This window comes from Lynx rufus, unplaced genomic scaffold (genome assembly GCF_022079265.1).
Source record: "Lynx rufus isolate CCGP_SWC_20201006 ecotype Redwood Valley unplaced genomic scaffold, mLynRuf1.p SCAF_17, whole genome shotgun sequence".
Lineage (NCBI taxonomy): Eukaryota > Metazoa > Chordata > Mammalia > Carnivora > Felidae > Lynx > Lynx rufus.
In genome coordinates, this window is record NW_025814831.1 from 37,504,876 (window position 1) to 37,519,099 (window position 14,224).

Below are 14,224 nucleotides of genomic sequence, written 5' to 3' on the forward strand. Positions count from 1 at the left end.
TATTGATAATGGAACTGTTTTTTGAAATTTCACTTTCAAATTGTTTGTTGCTAGTATAACGAAATGAAGCTGACTTTTGTATACTGACTCTCTATTCAGTGATGTTGACCTTAACTATTTTGGCCTCTCTCACTTACAGTTTATTGGCCAGAACTCAGTCATATGGCCACACCTAAATGCAAGGGAGTGCCCAGGGTGAAAACTAAAGAATTTTTAGGGGGGCGCCTGGGTGGCTCAGTCGGTTAAGCGTCCGACTTCAGCTCAGGTCATGATCTCACAGTTCATGGGTTTGAGCCCCACGTCGGGCTCTGTTCTGACAGCTCAGAGCCTGGAGCCCGTTTCAGATTCTGTGTCTCCTCTCTCTCTGCCCCTTCCCTGTTCATGCTCTGTCTCTGTCTCAAAAATAAAAAATAAACAGTAAAAAAAAAAAAAAAAATTAAAAAAAAAGAATTTTTAGGGAACACAGCAAACTCTTCCATTATACTACATTGAGATTTTAACATTCATGGATTTACCCTGCCACCTCACTATGCTACAAGGAATTCTGAAGTTCTCCATCATAAGACAGTGTTTAGCTAATTTATAAGTTAAGAGGTCTTTCAGCATGCTCTAGTTGGAAAAAAGACTGCATTAATAGTTACAGTCTGTTACTTTGGATAATCACATGGCCCCAAAGTGATCATAAAACACATATAAAATATTGCCTTGAAATTGCATGGTGGAATCCTGCCCCACAGTGTAACTATGCTAATGTTTCTATGATTTTAGATTGGAATAGAAATAAAGCACACACCACCTACCTCCTAAGAAACTTGCAGACAATATGCCCTACCCCATGCCTCATTTTTATTATAGCTACCCAAGGCTGAACTCAGCAAGTTGCTTCATCTTTGAATGATCTGGTTCAAAATTTTCACTCTCATAATGTTGTGAACTCATGCTTTGCTTAATTGCCATTACCAGACACAAATGATTTGCTTTCTCAATTAATTTAATTTGCTTATAAAATGGCAGTGGCTAAGCCGGTGATTCAGTCACTGAACTCTGATGGCTGGTGCTGGGCATGGCTGAGTCCTGATTGGTTAAATTTGAGGGGGGGGGGCGGGTCTTGAGGCTGTGCGCAATGAATGTAAGATACAGTTAACTGCTTTTGTGGTGATCAGATATGCTCTTGTTTTATATTTTACCCATCACACAATTCCATTTGTTCTGCGTACACCTCTGACAATGTTTAGGTTAATGGATTCTGAAGCCAGGATGCTCCAAAACTCTTGTCTCCCCCTAAACAGCATGCACATGTTTTGTGCAGATTACACTACTGTGACCAATGGAGAAACTTGAGCGGGAATGGGGTGCTGCCCTTTGTCACACGTGCCAGGAAGATGTTTGCTGAAGCCTCTGAAGGTCTGGGGCTCAGATACAATCCTGCAAGACTTTGAACCTCCGAGGAGCAGTCCCTGGCTCTGGGTAACCCTTCCAAGGAAGTCACATCTGGCTATTGCTTCCCGTTTCACCCCAAGTCTAGCACAGAGAAAGCATTTGTGGAAGGAAGAACGGTTCAAGAGGTCATTTCCCAGCTCCAGGGAACTTTATTCTCACTGTCTCCCCTCCTCTGCTCTTCTCTCCCTGGCTCCTTGGCAGATGTTTGGCTGAGAGTTTCCTAACAGAGGCTCTCTACACCTCTCATGGCCCCTGCTCCACTCTCACCCCAGCCCCTTGGCACAAGGGCTTTTCTCTAGACAGCCTTTCCATTTTCTGTTTTGTTTCAACATATTTCTTTCTTTTTAATGTTTTTATTTATTTATTTTGAGACGGAGAGAGAGAGTGAGCAGGGAGGGGCAGAGAGAGAGGGAGAGAGAATCCCAAGCAGGTTCTGCACTGTCAGCACAGAGCCCCATGTGGAGCTGGAACTCATGAACCTGAGGGGAAGCGAGATCATGACCCGAGGTGAAGTCACTCAACCAACTGAGCCACCCAGGTGCCCCTCAGTATATTTCTAAGGTTTTTTCCCCCCCATATGCTGGTAAATCCCATCTGAACCTCGATCAGTAGTTCAAATTAAAATTCAAAGGCCAGAAGCAGGGGCTAGAAGTGCCCAAGACAAAGTGGCCTCTGGGGGCCCAAGAAAAAAATCCTTGTAGCCTTTCTCCTCCACCGTGTCGACTGTAGTTCTTCTGGGCACATTCTAGCCAGAATTCCGGGTGTGCATGCGTGTTAAGGGTGTTTGTTTTGTTTTTCAGGAGAACCAGGATGGTGGATCACGGGCGGACACCCAGGGCACCCGGAAAGCCTGGGACTAGTTTTGACAGACAGGGTCAGCTGACATTCTCAAAAGGCCCAGCAGGTGGCAGTGTTTTCCACAGTGGCGGACCCGCCGGGGTCTGCACTGACAGCCTGGCAAGGGGCCTGCAGACAAATTTGTGGGGTCAGAAAAACCATTCCACCTGCCTGTGTCATCCTTTTTTTTTTTTTTTTTTTTTTGGATTGCCTTTTCCTACAGTTTATGTTTGCAACATTTTAGTAAAAATACGCAACGCAGGCTTTCGTGAACATGGTAGAAGTAAGAGGATGTGCCTCCCTTTCTCCTCACTGTGGTGCTCCCCAGGGATGTGTCCTTCCAGAAACACCCGTGGGGGTATTATTTCCAATCGTCCACTTCCCCCACCTGCCCCCCTCCACCCCCCGCGTGCTGCCCCATATCCATGACGACCTGCGCTGTGAAATGGGCAAGCCAGCTCTGCAAGCACCTCGGTCACTCTCAGCTGCCACTCTCCTGGGAGAAGCAGGCACACTTCCAAGGGGGGACCCTGAAGGATACCGTCAGAAAAACTAGTGCCCGAGGAAGCGACTACGGGAGGCGGCTGTTGGCCGTGAGGAAGACATTTCAGGGCTGACGGAGGGTTTGTGTTGCTTGTCCAGCTGGCAGCTACTACAAGTTCAACAGTAACAAGTGTCTCCTCTCCCGCCCACAGCCTTCATATAAATATTTCCTTTTACCATCTGTCACACAGCCTGAAGTCTCCGTGTTGGAAATCCACCTCTTTTGATTTTGAGAATGGTCAGGTTTCCAGAGCTTCCTACTACAAGTGTAAAGCAGGGGGGGGGGGCATCAAACTGGGGTAAAAACACTACAGAAGGGGGGGGGAGAGGGGCTGCTTCAGGGGAATGGATGGGACTGTATACATGCACACGTGAAGAAACTCTCTGGTGTTTCCTACTGATAATGTAAGACATTTGTAAAATACTGTGCAAAGTATGTTCATTGAAAAGTTAATCAGAGAACTGAATATTGGGGTGCCTGGCCAGCTGGGTTGGTAGAGCCTGTGACTCTTGATTTTGGGCTCATAGATTTTGAGCCCCATGTTGGGGGGTGGAGTGTGCCTATACACACACACACACACACACACACACACACATATATATATATATATATTTTTTTTTTTTAAATAAAGCTAAATATTTCTAGAAATTTTGTTTTTAGAAAAGGCCACTCTGGGGCGCCTGGGTGGCTCAGTTGGGTAAGTGTCCAACTTTAGCTCAGGTCATGATCTCACAGTTCGTGAGTTCGAGCCGCGCGTTGGGCTCTCTGTTCTCAGTGCAGAACCTGCTTCAGATCCTCTGTTTCCTCCTCTCTCTGCTTCTCTCCTGTGCACTCTCTCTTTCAAAAATAAAAAATAAGACATTAAAACAGGCCACTTTAACACCTCAGAGGTTTTGGTTGGAGGGACAAGCCTGAGGCAGGCTAGGAAATCTGGGAGGAAAACTTTTAATAAGTCTAGCCTTTACCTAACATCAGCTAACTTTTATTCCGTTTGTTAAAGGCCCCCTATGTGCTGTGTGGGCAACAGACACTTTGTATACGTCATGTTGTTTAGTATTGGGCTGTTTTATCAACAGGAAACCGCGGTTTCACAAAGTTTACTTGCCCACGGTCCCTAAACTCATAAGCACTAGCCAGGATTCAAACCAGAATGCAAGTCCAGATCGAGACTTCCCTGCCCCTTCTACCTGACCACAACGCAGTTATGCCAACATCACAAATCAGGGGGAGGTGACCAGCTACTGGAAGTCTCCAAAGTTCCCATAATATCAGTTGCAAGTCTTTATTTAAATAAAAGGACAGAAGTCTCACACAGGTATCTCCTGCTTTTGAAAAATCTGTGTTCTTCTACTTCGCGTTTACAAAAGACTGACATTAGTACCTGTTTTCACTAACTGAAAGAAATCCAAAGACGATTTTTGCTTTTGTGACAAAAAGCAAAAATAACATTCAGCATTTGTTTTGCAGCAACAGCCCCCCCCCCATACCCCCTCCACATCTCAGCATCAAGCTGCCAGAACTTTGAACTGGGTCTGTGAGCATCTGGGCTTTATGTCGATTTATTTTGTGCATCCATCAGCAAGATGTGTCCTACAGTATCAGAAAGGCCTAGCAAAGGTTATTTTTGGGGTCCAGAAATGCTCAAAATTTTTTCCATATAAATTTTGTTTTTAGAAAAGGCCACTCTGGGGCGCCTGGTTAATGGCAACCATTTCTTCACTTTAGGTCACTTCTGCCTCCAAGAGGTTTCAGAGAGCAGAGGAAACCTGTGAAGCATTCTCCTGACCTCCTGGATTTTCAGATGCTATACTGAGAAGGATTTTACCTTCCTCTCACTAGATCAGGACCGGTATTCGTTCTTAGCGACTTCTGCACAATGCAACGTACTACTCAAAAGGGAGATCTGGTTAGCCTCTGGGATGTGTGAGCAGCCCTGCTAAGCCCTGACTCAGATTCTGTGTCCTTTTGAATTCCCAGCACATAGAACTTTCCATTCCTTGCCTTCCTCCACATCCACTTCCTGGCAGCTCCCACCCCCTGTGTGCGTATACACACACACACACACACACATGCACACACATATACACACATGCTCCAGAGAGCACAGGGGACAACAGGCATGAACCCATCGGTCTTCCAGTGGTGACAAAGGGAATGTTGTGTGCCCCACAGAGGCAGCCTGTTTTGTTCTCAGACCTTGGGGATCAGGGCCAGCCTGTGGCATGGTTCCCATGTAATGGGGATGATACTTGTGAATATATATTAAACTGGTGTGTTTTCTTTCCGATTAAATCATGGTGTTCTGTGGCTCTCCACCCATTTAATCAACAGGTTTCCATGCTTCAGGGAAAGGGAGATGCCAAAGAGAACAACCAGGTCATTGCTCAGCTTTGGCCTGCCAAATTCTTTTTTTTTTTTAATCCCTTGCAAGACAACAGTAGTGAACAGTGGCCTCAAAAGTGGGGTGTGCCAACACATCGGGTGAAGGAAAAAATATTAACACTTCTATTTTCGTTTTTATCTTATCCTTTAGAATGCCTATGGTGGGGGGCACCTGGATGGCTCAGTCAGTTAAGCACCTGACTTCGGTTCAGGTCATGATCTTGTGGTTTGTGGGTTTGAGCCTCGCATCAGGCTCTGCGCTGACAGCTCTCCTGGAGCCTGCTTTGGATTCTGTGCTTTCCTCTCTCTCTTCCCCTCGCCCGGTCATGCTCTGTCTCTCTCCCTCTCTCAAAAAATGAATAAAACTAAAACAAATTTTTTTAGGGGCACTGGGTGGCTCCTGACTTCGGCTCAGGTCATGATCTCGCAGTTTGTGGGTTCGAGCCCCCCATCAGGCTCTGTGCTGACAGCTCAGAGCCTGGAGCCTGCTTCGGATTCTGTGTCTCCTTCTCTCTCTGGTCCTCTCCTGCTCACACTCTGTCTCTCGCTCAAAAATAAATAAAGATTAAAAAAATATTTTTTTAATTTTTTAAAATTTTTAGATGAAATACCTATTGTGGGATATGTTTTATAAAACATATAATACATTAGTATAGTATCACATATATAAAATCATAAACATATGTATGATATACACATATATCAAATATGTACATATTCAAAAAAAGTGTTGTTTAGAGTTTTATATGTTGACTTTTACTCCAAGCCATAGGGAGAGAGAACTTAAATATTCATTCATCTAGGGGAGAAGCAGATCACATTTCCAGTGGGAGAAAGTGGGAGAAAGAAGAGGAAGAGAAGCAAATAGTGTGAGGAAGGGGGACATGTCCCACTCTCTATTTGGGCTTGGGACCCTGTTGGGTCAGTCTAGGAGACTCCCAGAGCAGTGGGCTATTCCTTCTTTCCTCGGGCACCTTAGGGAAAGTCCACATCCAACCTGGGTGGCCAAGGCTGACGATGGTGAAGAGGTAGGTGGGCTGCAAGAGGGTCTCACGGAGCCCTAAACTCTGCAGTTCTCTGTAAGTACTTACTTGGAACCAGTAGAGCACAGAAAGTTGAGGGAGAGTGAGAGGCCACAGAATGTTAAGAACCAAATGACCAGAAGGGCAATTGATGCAGGAGCCAAAGAGCCTGCTGAGACCAGCTTCACCTGAGTGAGCACTTGGCAGGCACTGGATATTCAAAAACCAGATCAAACCAGTCACCCTACAGAGAAGACCAAGAAGGACAAGGAGGATGGCTCCCAGATCCACCACCCTCATGAGGACACGTGCATAGCCATTCCCACTCGGACGCTCCTGCCACAAAATATCATTTGTTATGGGTTGAATTGCATCCCCACCAAATTTATATGTTGAATTCCTAACCCTTTAATAAGATTTCTGCACCCAGTCTCAGTGTGGCGAGAGGGGTTTTTCACACACCACCAAGCAATTCTCCGACACCAGCTGGGGGTCCCACAATGTAACTCAGTTCTGACGCTGTCTACCCAGCGATAACATCAGGTTCCACAGGTAAAGGGCTCAGTCCTACTAGACTGCCCTCCCTCCGATGCCAATTGTAGGCCCAGGTTATCACCCGTGCTTCTTATTGGAGGTTCCAGTGACTTCCCACACACGCACCACCCCACCCCACGCTTTTGGATTTGATTAATTTGCTACAGTGGCTCACAGAACTCAGGGAAACATTTTATTTTATTTTTTTATTTTTATTTTTTTTTAATTTTTTTTCCAACGTTTTTATTTATTTTTGGGACAGAGAGAGACAGAGCATGAACGGGGGAGGGGCAGAGAGAGAGGGAGACACAGAATCGGAAACAGGCTCCAGGCTCTGAGCCATCAGCCCAGAGCCTGACGCGGGGCTCGAACTCACGGACCGCGAGATCGTGACCTGGCTGAAGTCGGACGCTTAACCGACTGCGCCACCCAGGCGCCCCGGGAAACATTTTATTGATGGAAGACACGCATACGGTGAGGTATGAGCAAAGGGCACAAGGCTCCCATGCCCTGGCTGAGCATGCCACTGCCCTTGAATCACACCGTCCTGAACGCACTGTGAACTCCATCCTTTTGGGTTTTTACACAGGCTTCTTTACATAGGCACAATGGATTATATCATTGGCCATTGGCAATTGAGTCACCCTGCAGCCCTGCTCCTAGTGCCAAAGATGGGGGCGGGAAGGGGGGGGAGCAGACTGAAAGTTCCAGCCCTCGAATCACAAGGTTGGCTTCGCTGGCAACCAGCCCCATCCTTAGGTGTGGTCCAAGGTTAACTTCATTAACACAACAGAGGACACCTTTATTGCTCTCATCACTTGGGAAATACCCAGAGTTTTAGGAGCTCTGTGTCAGAAATAGGACAAAGGCCAAATATAAACTTCTTACTAGAAATCGCAGTATCACACCCCTAGTACCTCACAATGTGACCTTATTTGGAAATCAGATTGGTGCAGATATAATTAAGATGAGGTCATATTGAATAGGATGAGTCCCTAGTTCATGACTTGTACCCTTATATAAAATGGGAAACTGGGAGACATAATCAACCCTACTAACACCTTGACTTTGGACCTCCAGCTTCCAGAACTGAGAGACGATCAATTTCTATTGTTTCAGCTACTCAGACTGTGGTCCTTTGTTACAGCAATGCCAGCAAATTAATACACCATCTTTCCTAAAGGCCCAAGGTGTGTGGGGAGAAATCTGAAAGACTAGATCTATAGCCAAGAGGGGCTGAGCGAGCCTGGAGAGATTATTCTAAACTAAAAGAAAATGAGGTCTTTCGAATTCCCTTTCAAAGAGACAAGTGGGTCTCTGCACCCACCAGAGGAAATAGAGTCCGTAGAGGAAGGTAAGAACAATCACAAGGAATGTTGCCCTTTACTGTACATCTGAGTATACTAAGATTTCCACCCAGCTCCACTCAATCTCTCAGAGATTTTGGCCTCCTGTTCCTCTGTTTCTGGGCCACCAGAGCCCAGCCTCCTGGATATTTTATGTTTTCCAGTCTGGTCACTTATGATATTATCGTCTTATACTAAATCCCAGCCTCCTTGCTCCCGGCTTAGGCCCAGGCAGCAGCTTCCAAAGTTGTACGGGGGCAGTGACCCACTGGAGCGGTCTGGGCAAGCTCACAAGATTTTGAATTTTCAGGAAGCTTAGGAGCCAGTTGTTAAATACAGGCATTATTTAAAATTAAATTACAGGGGTTCCTGGGTGGCTCAGTTGGTTGAGCATCTGACTTTGGCTCAGGTCATGATCTTGTGGTCCATGGGTTCGAGCCCCATGTTGGGCTCTGTGCTGACAGCTCAGAGCCTGGAGCCTGCTTCGGAGTCTGTGTCTCCCTCTCTCTCTGCCCGCCCCCTCCCACTCACGTTCTCTCTTTCTTTTTTCTTTTTTTTAAATCTTTTTATTTATTTTTGAGACAGAGACAGAGCATGAGCAGGGGAGGGGCAGAGAGGGAGACACAGAATCCAAAGCAGGCTCTAGGCTCTGAGCTGTCAGCAAAAAGCCCGACGTGGGGCTCGAACTCATGAGCTGTAAGATCATGACCTGAGCCCAAGTCAGACGCCCAACCGACTGAGCCACCCAGGTACCCCCCTTTTTTTTAAATTTTTTAAAATGTTTTTATGTCTCTCTTTCAAAAATAAATAAACATTAAAAATTTTTAATAAAAAAATTAAATTACAAACACAGTGAAATAAATTGTAGAGTTTTCAAAAAGTAATAAATAGAAGCATAGCTTGGCAGATACATTATGTTTTGTTACAAATTGAAGGTTCGTGGCAACCTTACACTGAGCAAGTCTATCAGCAGCATTTTTCCAACTACATTTGTTCACTTCCTGTCTCTGTGCCACATGTTAGTAATTCTTGCAAGATTTCAAAGTTTGTCATTATTATCATATTTGTTATGGTGACCTGTAATCAGTATGATTCACTGAAAGCTCAGATGATGGTTAGCATTTTTTAGCAATAAAGTATTTTTATTTTTAGCAATAAAGTATTTTTTATAATTTTTAAAATGTTTATTTACTTATTTTTGAGAGAGAGAGCACAAGCAGGGGAGAGGCAGAGAGAGAGAGAGAGAGAGAGAGAGAGAGAGAGAGAGAATCTGAAGTAGGCTCCAGGCTCTGAGTTATCAGCACAGAGTCATGTGGGGCTCGAACTCATGAACCCTGAGGTCATGACCTGAGCCAAAGTCAGATGCTTAACCGACTGAGCCACCCAGGTGCCCCAATAAAGTATTTATTTATTTATTTATTTATTTATTTATTTATCTATTTTTCTTATTTTCTATTTTTTAATTTAAATCCAAGTTAGTTGGCATATAGTGCAATAATGATTTCAGGAGTAGATTCTAGTGATTCATCCCCTACATATAATACCTAGTACTCATCCCAACAAGTGTCCTTCTTTTTTTTTTTTTTTTTTTTTTTTTTTTATCAACGTTTATTTATTTTTGGGACAGAGAGAGACAGAGCATGAACGGGGGAGGGGCAGAGAGAGAGGGAGACACAGAATCAGAAACAGGCTCCAGGCTCCGAGCCATCAGCCCAGAGCCCGACGCGGGGCTCGAACTCACGGACCGCGAGATCGTGACCTGGCTGAAGTCGGACGCTTAACCGACTGCGCCACCCAGGCGCCCCACAAGTGTCCTTCTTAATGCCCCTTACCCATTTAGCCCATCCCCCTTTCCATAACCCCTCCAGCAACCCTCAGTTTGTTCTCCATATTTAAGAGTTTCTTACATTTTGTCCTCCTCCCTGTTTTTATATTATTTTTGCTTCCCTTCCCTTATGTTCATCTGTTTTGTATCTTAAATTCTACACTAGGAGTGAAGTCATATGATATTTGTCTTTCTCTAATTTTGCTCTGCATAATACCCTCTAGTTCCATCCACATAGCTGCAAATGGCAAGATTTCATTCTTTTTGATTGCCGTGTAGTACTCCAGTGTATATATATATACCACTTCTTCTTTATCCATTCATCCATCGATGGACATTTGGGCTCTTTCCATACTTTGGCTATTGTTGATAGTGCTGCTATAAACGTTGGGGTGCAACATTCGAAACAGCACACCTGTATCCGTTGGATAAATACCTAGTAGTGCAATTGCTGGGTTGTAGGGTAGTTCTATTTTTCATTTTTGAGGAACTTCCATACTATTTTCCAGAGTGGCTGCACCAGCTTGCATTCCCACCAGCTGTGCAAAAGAGATCCTCTTTCTCCGTATCCTCGCCAACATCTGTTGTTGCCTGAGTTGTTAATGTTAGCCGTTCTGACAGGTGTGAAGTGATATCTCATTGTGGTTTTGATTTGTATTTCCCTGATGATGAGTGATGTGGAGCATTTTTTCATGTGTCTGTTAGTCATCTGGATGTCTTCTTTGGATATTTGTTTTTTGCCCAATAAAATATCTTTAAATTAAGGTGTGTACATTGATTTTTTATACATAGTGCTGTTGCACACTTAATAGACTACAGTATAGTGTAAGCATAACTTTTATATGCACTGGGAAACCAAAAAATTCATTTGACTCACTATATTGTGATACTTGCTTTATTTCAGTGGTCAGGAACCAAACCCACACTATCTCTAAGGTATGCCTGTATTCAAAAATCAACATTTCCTAATTATTTTGGTGAGGGAAACAAAGGCAAGAGAAAGTAGCTTAAATGAAATTTCCTTACAGCTTGTAGCCCACTGATCGACGCCTGAAACATGCAGAGCGTGACTTTCCTCAAGGAACTCATGGCTGCCTTACTTCCTTAATGTGTCTGTTTCATTAAAGACTGAAATTAACCTTAACAGTTGCTAGCCTGTCAAGGTCCCGAAAGCCTTGCTTCCAAATTCCTTAGAGACTTACGCTATTCCCTAACCCCCACTAATTAAAAAGCGTATGATCAGTCACTCTTCACAATCCCATGACGCTCTTTCTGCCCACAGGTCCTGTCATAAAAATCACCTTTTTGCACCAAAACAAGTCTCAAGAATTCTTTCTTAGCTTTTCACTCATGAACCCCACTTCAAATTTCATCAGTTTCACTCTAGTTTATGATTACCTGTGCTTCTGGGGTGCCTGCGTGGGTCAGTTGGCTGAGCATCCAACTTCGGCTCAGGTCATGATCTCATGGTCTGTGAGCTCAAGCCCCGCATCGGGCTCTGTGCTGACAGCTGGGAGCCTGGAGCCAGGAGCCGGGAGCCTGGAGGCTGCTTCTGATTCTGGGTCTCCCTCTCTCTCTGCCCCTCCCCTGCTCACCCTCTGTCTCTCTCTCAAAAAATAAATAAACATTAAAAAAAAAACTGATTATCTGTGCTTTAGAGGTTGTTTGTATCTATTGCCTCTGTATGGTGGAAATAACTTTATAATGAATTGCTACTGTGCATTTCTTGCCTATTTCATGTTCAGTAAAGTCATGCTGGTAGCTTGAAATCGACTATGGTGGCAGCATTTACACCCTGGAAACTGGCAAATGCTTCAGCACCACCACCCCCTTCCAGGAGTGCCCGCTGGATTTTACCAGCCTGCTAATGCATAGATGCTGACACGGGTGTCTTTGTTCTGATAAAGTAGCAGATGAACCGAAAAAAGCTTGAGAAACAACTGTTATCAGGTGTGCCCTGGTCTGATTTGGGATTGAAACCATCGAGAAGTGATGAAAACAAACCCAGTCTTTCACAGCTCCACAGAGGAGGGAGATACCCAATGAGACCACCCCTGTGTTCCCAGACTTGGTTGGGACCCTGAACAAGTAGCTACTGACCTCAGTTATGTGTGTTCTCTTTTGCCACTATCGAAGATTCACAGTGCTGAGCGGGGAACCTCTGAGCTGGCTTCTACCGAACCATTTCTAGTCCGGCTTCCCTGCAGCAAGAGAATGAGGAAACTGAGATGGGCCCCAACCTCCAGGACCGAATCACGGCACTCTGAAATCCACTCTGTAAACAACCCCCCTCCGCTGACCAACAGGGTATTTTTACTAGCTGGCGGAGCTGAATCCTTGGGAAGACTGCTCTCTTTACAGAGTAACAGGTATAAAAATAGCAGGTGGCCCCACTTTGGTGATAGGTGCCAAGCACAGTGGTTCTGGGACCACAGCAAGTCACGGCAGCGCTCAGCGCTCGGGGGCTGAGCGGGGCTTGTAACCAGATCCACCACTTAACCAACCATGTGGCCCTGGGCGAGCGATGATCTGTCTAAGCCTCCCATTTCCTCATCTGTAAAGCAGGGAAACAGAGACTGTCAACAGTTGAATGAGCCAGATCAAGAGATTTAAGTATATATTTTCCAGAGTTATAATGTTAACCAATGAATGCAGCAGAGGAGAAGTAGTAGTTTACATATACATAAATGGGAAGGGGGTGTCGTAGAGCTGGTGACATAATCTAATCCGTTGCTATGACAGCAGAACAACAGAATTCAAGCATATCATTTAGAGAAAAGGGGTAACTCCCAGAAGCAGTAAAAAACAGAGCGGGTAAATTAGTTACCTTTAGGCTCTGGGACTCAAGGTGGGAAGAGTCACAGCTGTTGCTTTTCATTGCTGGATTTTCCGATTGGGGGTGTTTTTTTTTTTTTTTTACTTCTTAATCCTATTCATGTGTTCCCTCGATTCAATTTTCAAAGAAGAAGATAGCTGTGTATTATATTAGCTAGAATTGTAGCCTCTTGAAAAGTGAGTTGATTTCATTTGTTCTTTTCTCCGGAGTTGAGTTTACATGCCTTGCGATGGGAACACTGGAAATAGTTTGTTTTCATAGTTTCTAGGCTTTGTAAGTTTCTGTAGCTCCTTTAAGTCTGGTTTGCATGTCTCTTGATTTATATGTTGGTGAATCATTCCAAATAAAGCCTTCTTTTCTTGCAGAAATGTGTGAAGAAATGGCACCGGATGATTCAGAGTTTGAAATGAATGCTTTCATCCCCAGAGCACTAAGCCGGGCGGCCGGAGTCTGCCTCGGGCTTGGTGTCTCCAGCAAACCCCACGCCCACCCCCAGCCCCACCCCCATCTCCAGGCCAAATAGGAAATCTTGGCCCTGTCAACCCCCAATTCACAGTCTTGTAAGGGGTGTTTGGAGAGGCTTCAGGAGACCCACAAATCCCCAGAATTACATACGCAACCGTGTGCTTTCCTGGGAAGAGTCTGTAGTCTTCAGAGTTTTAGTCTCCAGGACCCTAGAGGGTTAGACCCTAGAACTGTAGGTCTCTGATACTCCTGCCGAAACAAACTTAAGTGGTTTTTACACCCATAGAAACAGTAAAGACTGTGATTCTCCACCCCTCCTTGTGTTTGTAACTAGAGTGGTGGCTAACAGCTCCAACTCTGGACCAGACTGCCTGGGTTCGAAGCCTACTTCCACCGTGTCCCAGCTGTGTGGCCTCAAGCAAATGACTTAACCTCTCTGTGCCCCTGCACTCTCAATTAGAGCATGGGGCCAGTAATCGCACCTACCTCTCTGGCTTGTTTTTCTGAGGGTTAAATGAGTTAGTACAGATAAAGTGCTTAGAACAGAGCAGAGTTAGGTGGTCTTTGGCCCATCCTCCAGGCAGACTGACAGTTCCAAGAGGTCACCCCCAGCTGAACTGTGTGGGTAAATCTTCTGTGTGCCTGCAGATGTAGGTGAAGCGCATCCTGGTAATCATGCCTTAGAAGGCCCTAAATGCACAGCTGACACCACAGAGCTCCTTGGAAAAGAGCAGAGCCTTCCAGTTGATGGGTGTTGTGTGTTGAGGGGTGGGGGTCAGAGGTCAGGGTGATTCCTGTATTAAGCACCCCTTCCATGGCCTCCTGGGACCCCTTTATTTGCTGGGCTAGAATGGCTGGGCTAGAATCCTTACCATCATCCCATCTAACCGCCCTCCTCTGAGCTCACCTGGCCGACACGCCCTCATCCTGAAAGACCCAGCTTGAGTCCCTCCTCTGAGAAGTCTTTTGTAAGCACCTCCTCCCTGCATGAAA